The sequence below is a fragment of the Balaenoptera acutorostrata genome, chromosome 13, assembly GCF_949987535.1.
Source record: "Balaenoptera acutorostrata chromosome 13, mBalAcu1.1, whole genome shotgun sequence".
In the NCBI taxonomy this organism is placed as follows: domain Eukaryota; kingdom Metazoa; phylum Chordata; class Mammalia; order Artiodactyla; family Balaenopteridae; genus Balaenoptera; species Balaenoptera acutorostrata.
The window spans coordinates 93,558,770-93,567,778 of record NC_080076.1 but is presented as its reverse complement, the minus strand read 5'-3'; the positions used below and the strand labels follow the sequence as shown (position 1 = coordinate 93,567,778).

Genomic DNA, 9,009 nt, shown 5'->3' with positions numbered 1-9,009 from the left:
CCACATTCACAGAAAGACAGACAAAATGAAAAGGCAGAGGACTATGTACCAGATGAAGGAACAAGATAAAACCCCAGAAAGACAACTAAATGAAGTGGAGACAGGCAACCTTCCAGAAAAAGAATTCAGAATAATGATAGTGAGATGATCCGGGACCTCGGAAAAAGAATGGAGGCAAACATCAAGAAGATGCAAGAAATGTTTAACAAAGACCTAGAAGAATTAAAGAACAAACAAACAGAGATGAACAATACAATAACTGATATGAAAAATACACTAGAAGGAATCAATAGTAGAATAACTGAGGCAGAAGAACGGATAAGAGACCTGGAAGACAGAATGGTGGAATTCAATGCCACGGAACAAAATAAAGAAAAAAGAATGAAAAGAAATGAAGACAGCCTAAGAGACTTCTGGGACAACATTAAACACACCAACATTCACATTATAGGGGTCCCAGAAGGAGAAGAGAGAGAGAAAGGACCCAAGAAAATATCTGAAGAGATTATAGTTGAAAAACTCCCTAACAGGGGAAAGGAAATAGCCACCCAATTCCAGGAAGTGCAGAGAGTCCCAGGCAGGATAAACCCAAGGAGAAACACTCCAAGACACACAGTAATCAAACTGATATTATTAAAAGCAATAAGGGGAAAATGACAACATACAAGGGAGCTCCCATAAGGTTAACAGCTGATTTCTCAGCAGAAACTCTACAAGCCAGAAGGGAGTGGCATGATATATTTAAACTGATGAAAGGTAAGTACCCACAACCAAGATTACTCTACCCGGCAAGGATCTCATTCAGATTCGACGGAGAAATCAAAAGCTTTACAGACAAGCAAAAGCTAAGAGAATTCAGCACCACCAAACCAGCTCTACAACAAATGCTAAAGGAACTTCTCTAAGTGGGAAACACAAGAGAAGAAAAGGACCTACAAAAACAAACCCAAAACAATTAAGAAAATGGTAATAGGAACATACATATCGATAATTACCTTAAATGTGAATGGATTAAATGCTCCAACCAAGAGACACAGGCTTGCTGAATGCATACAAAAACAGGACCCATATATATGCTGTCTACAAGAAACCCACTTCAGACCTAGGGACACATACAGCCAGAAAGTGAAGGGATGGAAAAAGATATTCCATGCAAATGGAAATCAAAAGAAAGCTGGAGTCACAATACTCATATCAGATAAAACAGACTTTAAAATAATGTTACAAGAGACAAGGACGGACACTACATAATAATCAAGGGATGAATCCAAGAAGAAGATATAACAATTATAAATATATATGCACCCAACATAGGAGCACCTCAATACATAAAGCAAATGCTAACAGCTATAAAAGAGATAAGCGACAGTATCACAATAATAGTGGGGGACTTTTAACACCTCACTTACACCAATGGACAGATCATCCAGACACAAAATTAATAAGGAAACACAAGCTTTAAATGACACAAGAGACCAGAGAGATTTAATTGCTATTTATAGGACATTCCATCTGAAAACAGCGGCTTACGCTTTCTTCTCAAATGCACGTGGAACATTCTCCAGGATAGATCACATCTTGGGTCACAAATCAAGCCTCAGTAAATTTAAGAAAACTGAAATCATATCAAGCATCTTTTCTGACCACAACGCTATGAGATTAGAAATCAATTACAGGGAAAAAAAGTAAAAACCACAAACACATGAAGACTAAATAATACACTACTAAATAACCAAGAGATCACTGAAGAAATCAAAGAGGAGATCAAAAAATACCGAGACAGACAAATGACAATGAAAACACGATGATCCAAACCTATGGGATGCAGCAAAAGCAGTTCTAATAGGGAATTTTATAGCAATACAATCCTACCTCAAGAAACAAGACAAATCTCAAACAATCTAACCTTACACCTAAAGGAACTAGAGAAAGAAGAACAAAGAAAACCGAAAGTTAGCAGAAGGAAAGAAATCAGAAATATCAGAGCAGAAATAAATGAAAGAGAAACAAAGAGAACAACAGCAAAGATCAATAAAACTAAAAGCTGGTTCTTTGAGAAGATGAACAAAATTGATAAACCTTTAGCCAGACTCATCAAGAAAAAGAGGGAGAGGACTCAAATCAATAAAATTAGAACTGAAAAAGGAGAAGTTACAATGGACACTGCAGAAGTACAAAGCATCCTAAGAGACTACTACAAGCAATTCTATGCCAATAAAATGGACAACCTGGAAGAAATGGACAAATTCTTAGAAAGGTATAACCCTCCAAGACTGAACCAGGAAGAAACAGAAAATATGAACAGACCAATCACAAGTAATGAAATTGAAACTGTGATTAAAAATCTTCCAACAAACAAAAGTCGAGGACCAGATGGCTTCACAGGTGAATTCCATCAAACATTTAGAGAAGAGCCAACACCCATTCTTCTCAAACTCTTCCAAAAAATTGCAGAGGAAGGAACACTCCCAAACTCATTCTATGAGGCCACCATCACCCTGAAACCAAACCCAGAAAAAGATACTACAAAAAAAGAAAATTACAGGCCAATATCACTGATGAATATAGATGCAAAAATCCTCAACAAAATACTAGCAAACAGAATCCAACAACACATTAAAAGGATCATGGAGCATGATCAAGCAGGATTTATCCCAGGGAAGCAAGGATTCTTCAAAATACGCAAATCAATCAATGTGATACACCATGTTAACAAATGAAGAAGAAACACCGTATGATCAACTCAATAGATGCAGAAAAAGCTTTTGACAAAATTCAACACTGATTTATGAATAAAAACTCTCCAGAAAGTGGGCATAGAAGGAGCCTACCGCAACATAATAAAGGCCATATACAACAAACCCACAGCAAACATCATTCTCATTGGTGAAAAACTGAAAGCTTTTCCTCTAAGATCAGGAACAAGACAAGGATGTCCACTCTCGCCACTATTATTCAACATAGCTTTGGAAGTCCTAACCACAGCAATCAGAGAAGAAAAGGAAATAAAAGGAACACAAATTGGAAAAGAAGAAGTTAAACTGTCACTGTTTGCAGATGACATGATACTCTACATAGAGAATCCTAAAGGTGCCATGAGAAAACTACTAGAGCTAATCAATGAATTTGGTAAAGTTGCAGGATACAAAATTAATGCACAGAAATCTCTTGCATTCCTATACAGTAACAACGAAAGATCAGAAAGAGAAATTAAGGAAACAATCCCATTCACCATTGCAACAAAAAGAATAAAATACCCAGGAATAAACCTACCTAAGGAGGTAAAAGACCTGTACTCAGAAAACTATACATCACTGATGAAAGAAATCAAAGATGACACAAACAGATGGAGAGATAAACCATGTTCTTGGACTGAAAGAATCAATATTGTGAAAATGACTATACTACCCAAAGCAATCTACAGATTCAATGCAATCCCTATAAAATTACCAATGGTATTTTTTACAGAACTAGGACAAAAAATCTTAAAATTTGTGTGGAGACACAAAAGACCCCGAATAGACAAAGTGGTCTTGAGGGAAAAAAGCAGAGCTGGAGGAATCAGACTCCCTGACTTCAGAATATACTATAAAGCTACAGTAATCAAGACAATATGGTACTGGCACAAAAACAGAAACATAGATCAATGGAACAGGATAGAAAGCCCAGAGATAAACCCACGCACCTATGGTCAACTAATCTATGACAAAGGAGGCAAGGATATACAATGTAGAAAAGACAGTCTCTTCAATAAGTGGTGCTGGGAAAACTGGACAGCTACACGTAAAAGAATGAAATTAGAACACTCCCTAACACCATACACAAAAATAAACTCAAAATGGATTCGAGACCTAAATGTAAGACTGGACACTATAAAAGTCTTAGAGGAAAATATAGGAAAAACACTCTTTGACACAATTCACAGCAAGATCTTTTTTGACCCACCTTCTAGAGTAATGGAAATAAAAACAAAAATAAACAAATGGGACCTAATGAAACTTAAAAGCTTTTGCACAGCAGAGGAAACTATAAACAAGACGAAAAGATAACCCTCAGAATGGGAGAAAATATCTACAAACGAATCAACGGACAAATGATTAATCTCCAAAATATATAAACAGCTCATGAAACTCAATATTAAAAAAACAAACAACCCAATCCAAAAACGGGCAGAAGATCTAAATAGACATTTCTCCAAAGAAGACATACAGATGGCCAAGAGGCACATCAAAAGCTGCTCAACATCACTAATTATTAGAGAAATGCAAATCAAAACTACAATGAGGTATCACCTCACACCAGTTAGAATGGGCATCATCAGAAAATCTACAAACAACAAATGCTGGAGAGGGTGTGGAGAAAAGGGAACCCTCTTGCACTGTTGGTGGGAATGTAAATTGATACAGCCACTATGGAGAACAGTATGGAGGTTCCTTAAAAAACTAAAAATCTAATTACCATATGACCCAGCAATCCCACTACTTGGCATATACCCAAAGAAAACCATAATTCAAAAAGACACATGCACCCCAATGTTCATTGCAGCACTATTTACAATAGCCAGGTCATGGAAGCAACCTAAATGACCATCAACAGATGAATGGATAAAGAAGTTGTGGTACATATATACAATGGAATATTACTCAGCCATAAAAAGGAACAAAATTGGTCATTTGTGGAGACGTGGATGGACCTAGAGACTGTCATACAGAGTGAAGTAAGTCAGAAAGAGAAAAACTAATATTGTATACTAACGCATGTATGTAGAATCTAGAAAAATGGTACAGATGAACCGGTTTTCAAGGCAGGAATAGAGACACAGATGGAGAGAACAAACGTATGGACACCAAGGGGGAAAAGTGGTGGGGGGAGGGTGGTGGTGGTGTGATGAATTGGGATATTGGGATTGACATGTATATACTGATGTGTATAAAATAGACAACTAATAAGAGCCTGCTGTATAAAATAAATAAATAAAATAAAATTTTAAAAAAATTGTAAAGAATTCCTAAATACCATTTACTTATACTTCCCCAATTTTAATGTTTTACCACGTCTGCTTTCTCTATAAAAGAACATATTTTTCGTGAAAGGTACGAGCATGAGTTGCAGATGTGAGTCCTCTACACTCCCCAGTGCTTCAGCATCTCCAACAAGGTCATTCTATTACCTAGTGACCATAAAATTATCAAATGAGGAAATTAACATAAATGCCGTACTATTACCTAATACACAAAACTTATCCAAAGTCCATCAATTGCCCAGATAATGTCCAAGAAACAAAATTTGGGTTCAGTGTGCAGTGCCCTGTCTCTTTAGCTCTTTTTTAACTGGAGCAGCCTTTCAGCCTTTTTCTTCTACAACCTCAACGTGTTTTAAAGTGCATGCCATTTTCATGGTAAATGGCCCTAACTTGTGTTTGCTAAATATTTCCTCACAATTTAGATTCAGGTTATGCATTTGGGGCAGGAATACTACAGAAATGACACTGTGTCCTTCTCAGAGAATTATAGCAACAGTTCCCTGATATTTGTTTGTACCTGTAGTGGCAATATTAGTTTTGATTGCTTAATTAAGGTGGTAAATGCCAGATTTCTCTTTTTCCAACTGTAATTAATAAGTATCTTGTGGGCAGATGTTTTGAAACTAATAAAATATCCTCTCATAAAACTATCACTCAAAACAAAAAAAACCAAAAAACTGTCACTCACCCAGTTTTAGCATTCATTAATGATTCTTGACTAAAACAAGTATTACTGTGCTGGCTACCAAATGGTGATTTTCTAATCTGTCATTTCCTTTCATATTTATTGATATTCAACTTTTTAAAAGAGTTTTCCCCTCTTCCCTAGTTGTTTATATTTATATATCTATATATCATTATGGATATATGGATTGTTATTTTATTCTTTGGGTTATAACCTGTTATCATTATTTATTTGGTCCCAGTTTTGGCCAGTGTCTTAGAGCTGCTTGCAGTGTCCTTCGGGGCTTGTTCTGTGGCCTAGTATGTGGTCTGTGCGGCACAAAGTTCCATGTGTGCTTGGGGAGTCTGCTGCAGTGGAGTAGAGTGCTCCACATGTCTGCTAGGTCCAGCTGGTTTAGAGTGTTGTTCAAATTGCCTGTTTCCTTGCTGAATGTCATGGGTTGAATTGTTTCCCCCCCAAAAGAGATGTTGGAATCCTAACCCCCCACCTCAGAATCTGACCTTATTTAGAGACAGGGTCTTTACAGAGATAACTATGTTCAAATGAGGTCTTTAGGATGGGCCCTAAACCAATATGATTGGTATCCTTATAAAAAAGGAGAAATTTGGACACAAAATAGACACATATAAGGAGAAAAATGATGTGAAGAGACAACGGGAGAAGACGGAGACCTAGAAGTTGAAGAGAGAAGCCTGGAACAGATTCTCCCCTCACAGCCCTCAGGAGGAATCAACCCTGCTGGCACCTTGACTTCAGACTTGTAGCCTCCAGAACTATGAAAAATATAAAAAATAAATTTGTTACTTAAACCACTCATTTTGTAGTACTCTGTTACAGCAGCCCTTGCAAACAAATGAAGATTTTGGCTGGAAAACAGGGTGCTGCTTTAGCAAATACCTAAAAATGTGGAAGTGGGTTTGGAATTGGTAGAGGATGAAAGAGTTTTGAGGTACTTGATAGAAAAAGCCCAGATTGCCTTGAGGACACTGTTGGTAGAAGTACGAATGTTAAGGTAGTACTGGTGAGGTGTCAGATAAAAATGAGGGACGTGTTATTGGAAATCAGAGAAAAGTGGCAGAGAACTTGGCTGACTTGTGTTCTATTGTTTAATGGAAGGCAGAACTTGTGAGTGACAAATTTGGATATTTAGCTGAAGAGATTTCTAAGCAAAGTGTTGAAGGCATGACTTAACTTCTGAGAATGTATTATTAAACATAAAGGAACTAGATCATGAAGATCTGGAATCTCAGCTTACTCATATCGCAAAAAACGAGAAAGCAAGCTCAGGAGAGAACACCAAGCATGTGGCCAGATGCTGCTTGCTCAACAGATTATGGGTGTAAGACTTGTGAATCCAATTAATCATCTCAGCAGAAATGCTACCAACTTGGACTGAAGGGAACAGAGAATGGTTGAAATGAAGGAACTTTGTCAAACTTCTGAGATTCTACAGGCAGGAAACGGGCTGGAAACAGGCTGATAGAGCTATCTAGCTGTGAACATAGGTCATCCTTACAGCAAAGGAAAGAATGACCCTGAGGGCGGGACCACTTCCTTGGTTCCAGAAGGTGAAGCTTCCTTTTTAATTCCAGAGGGCTGGCCCACCATCCAGGGTTGAAGGGGCAGGGCCACCACCCCAGTGGGCTCAGAGGACAGAGCATTTAGCCAAAGAGGGTTATTCTCAAGCCTTAACATCTATCGGAATTTACCCTGCTACTTTTTGGACTTGGTTGGGACTCATAACACCCTTTTTCCTGATGATTTCTTCCTTTTGGAATGGGAATATCTATCCCATGCCTATCTGATTACTGTATTTTGGAAGTAGATAACTTATCTGGTGTCACAGATTCACAGATGAAGAGGAATATTGCCCCAGGATGAATCATATCCCAAGTCTTACCCATACCTGATTTAGATGAGATTATGGACTTAGAGTTGATGTTGGAGTAGATTAAGATTTGGGGGGATGTTGGGCAGGGGTGAATGTATTTTGCATGTGAAAAGCATATGAATTCGGTGGGGTGGGGAGGGGTAGGAGGGCAGACTGTTATGGGTTGAATTGCATCCTGTCAAAAAAGACGCTGGATTCCTAACCCCCAGTATCTCAGAATGTAAAGTTAGAGACAGAGTCTTTACAGAGATAATCAAGTTTAAATTAGATCATAGGGTGAGACCTAAGCCAGTATCACTGGTGTCCTTACAAGAACAGGAAATTTGGACACAGAGCTGGTAACAGCGAGGCATTGGGTACTGCAAGAATAAGCTGCCTCCTACAAGGTATGGTCCACTTTTTCATGGAAGGGAAGGGCCTCTACATCAGGAGTTAGTGGATACTGTGGGTAATACCGTGTCTGCCGCAACCATTCAACTCTGCCACTGCAGTGCAAAAGCAGCCGGACAGCAACACACAGCCAGATTGTGTCTGGCTGTGGTCCAAGGAAACTTGGTGGATGGACACTGAAATTTGAATTTCAAATAATTTTCTCATTTCATAAAAGTTTGGGTCTTTTTAACAATTTTAAAATGTAAAAGCTTCTTAGCTTGCCATCCATACAAATATGGGCTGCAATCTGTATTTGGCCTGCAGTCTGTAGTTTGCCAACATCTAGGCCATATCCCCGAGTGGAGACCATACAGTGCAAAGTACATCACGAGTTTGCTAGGCTGAGTCCTCGGATTCTTCTCAGATATCACTACTCTAATTATCAATTATCAAGAGACAACTTTTCTAATGCACGTTTACATAAGGGATTAGTGCGCACTTAAGGTAGATGACTCTTTAATTTAGCAAGCCAACTATGTATTTGATTTCCACCATCTCAACCCTACAGCTCTGAGTAAGCAATTATTTCAGCAATGTCAGAGCATGGCTGAGTTCAGTACTCTACCTTGAGATGAGATTCCAGGTCTTCAAGTCTGTCCTTGCTGTGTTTAAGAGCCGATGTAACCAGAACGAGCCATCTCATCTCCTGCCCCAGATTTCCTCGTTAATTTAAAACTCTTCTAGGACAGTAGTTCCTCACTGTTCCCAGAATCTTACCAACAGGGGTCACAAGGTTCTTGGTGTACACAAGCAATAACACTATTTCATACTACGTACTAGAAAGTATCCACCGTGGAATATAAACAGGAATCTGAAAGATTTTCTTCTTGTCTCAGGAAAAAACCTAAACCACACACCCAGCTCTTCTTCAACAGTTTACTACCTACAGCTACTCCAGAGCAACGACTTACCAGTTAATGCCCTTCAGTTACAAGAAACAGGAACTCATTCTGCTTCACTTTAGCAGAAAACAATATT

The 9,009-nt window shown here is 38.4% G+C and overlaps 1 protein-coding gene across 1 annotated transcript in view; it reads right to left on the bottom strand.

Annotated features, from left to right (window-relative positions):
* The window catches only part of ZNF26 (zinc finger protein 26), a 31,818-nt gene that overhangs the window by 8,767 nt on the left and 14,042 nt on the right, over positions 1-9,009 (bottom strand). The gene's annotated exons all lie outside the window — the stretch shown is intronic.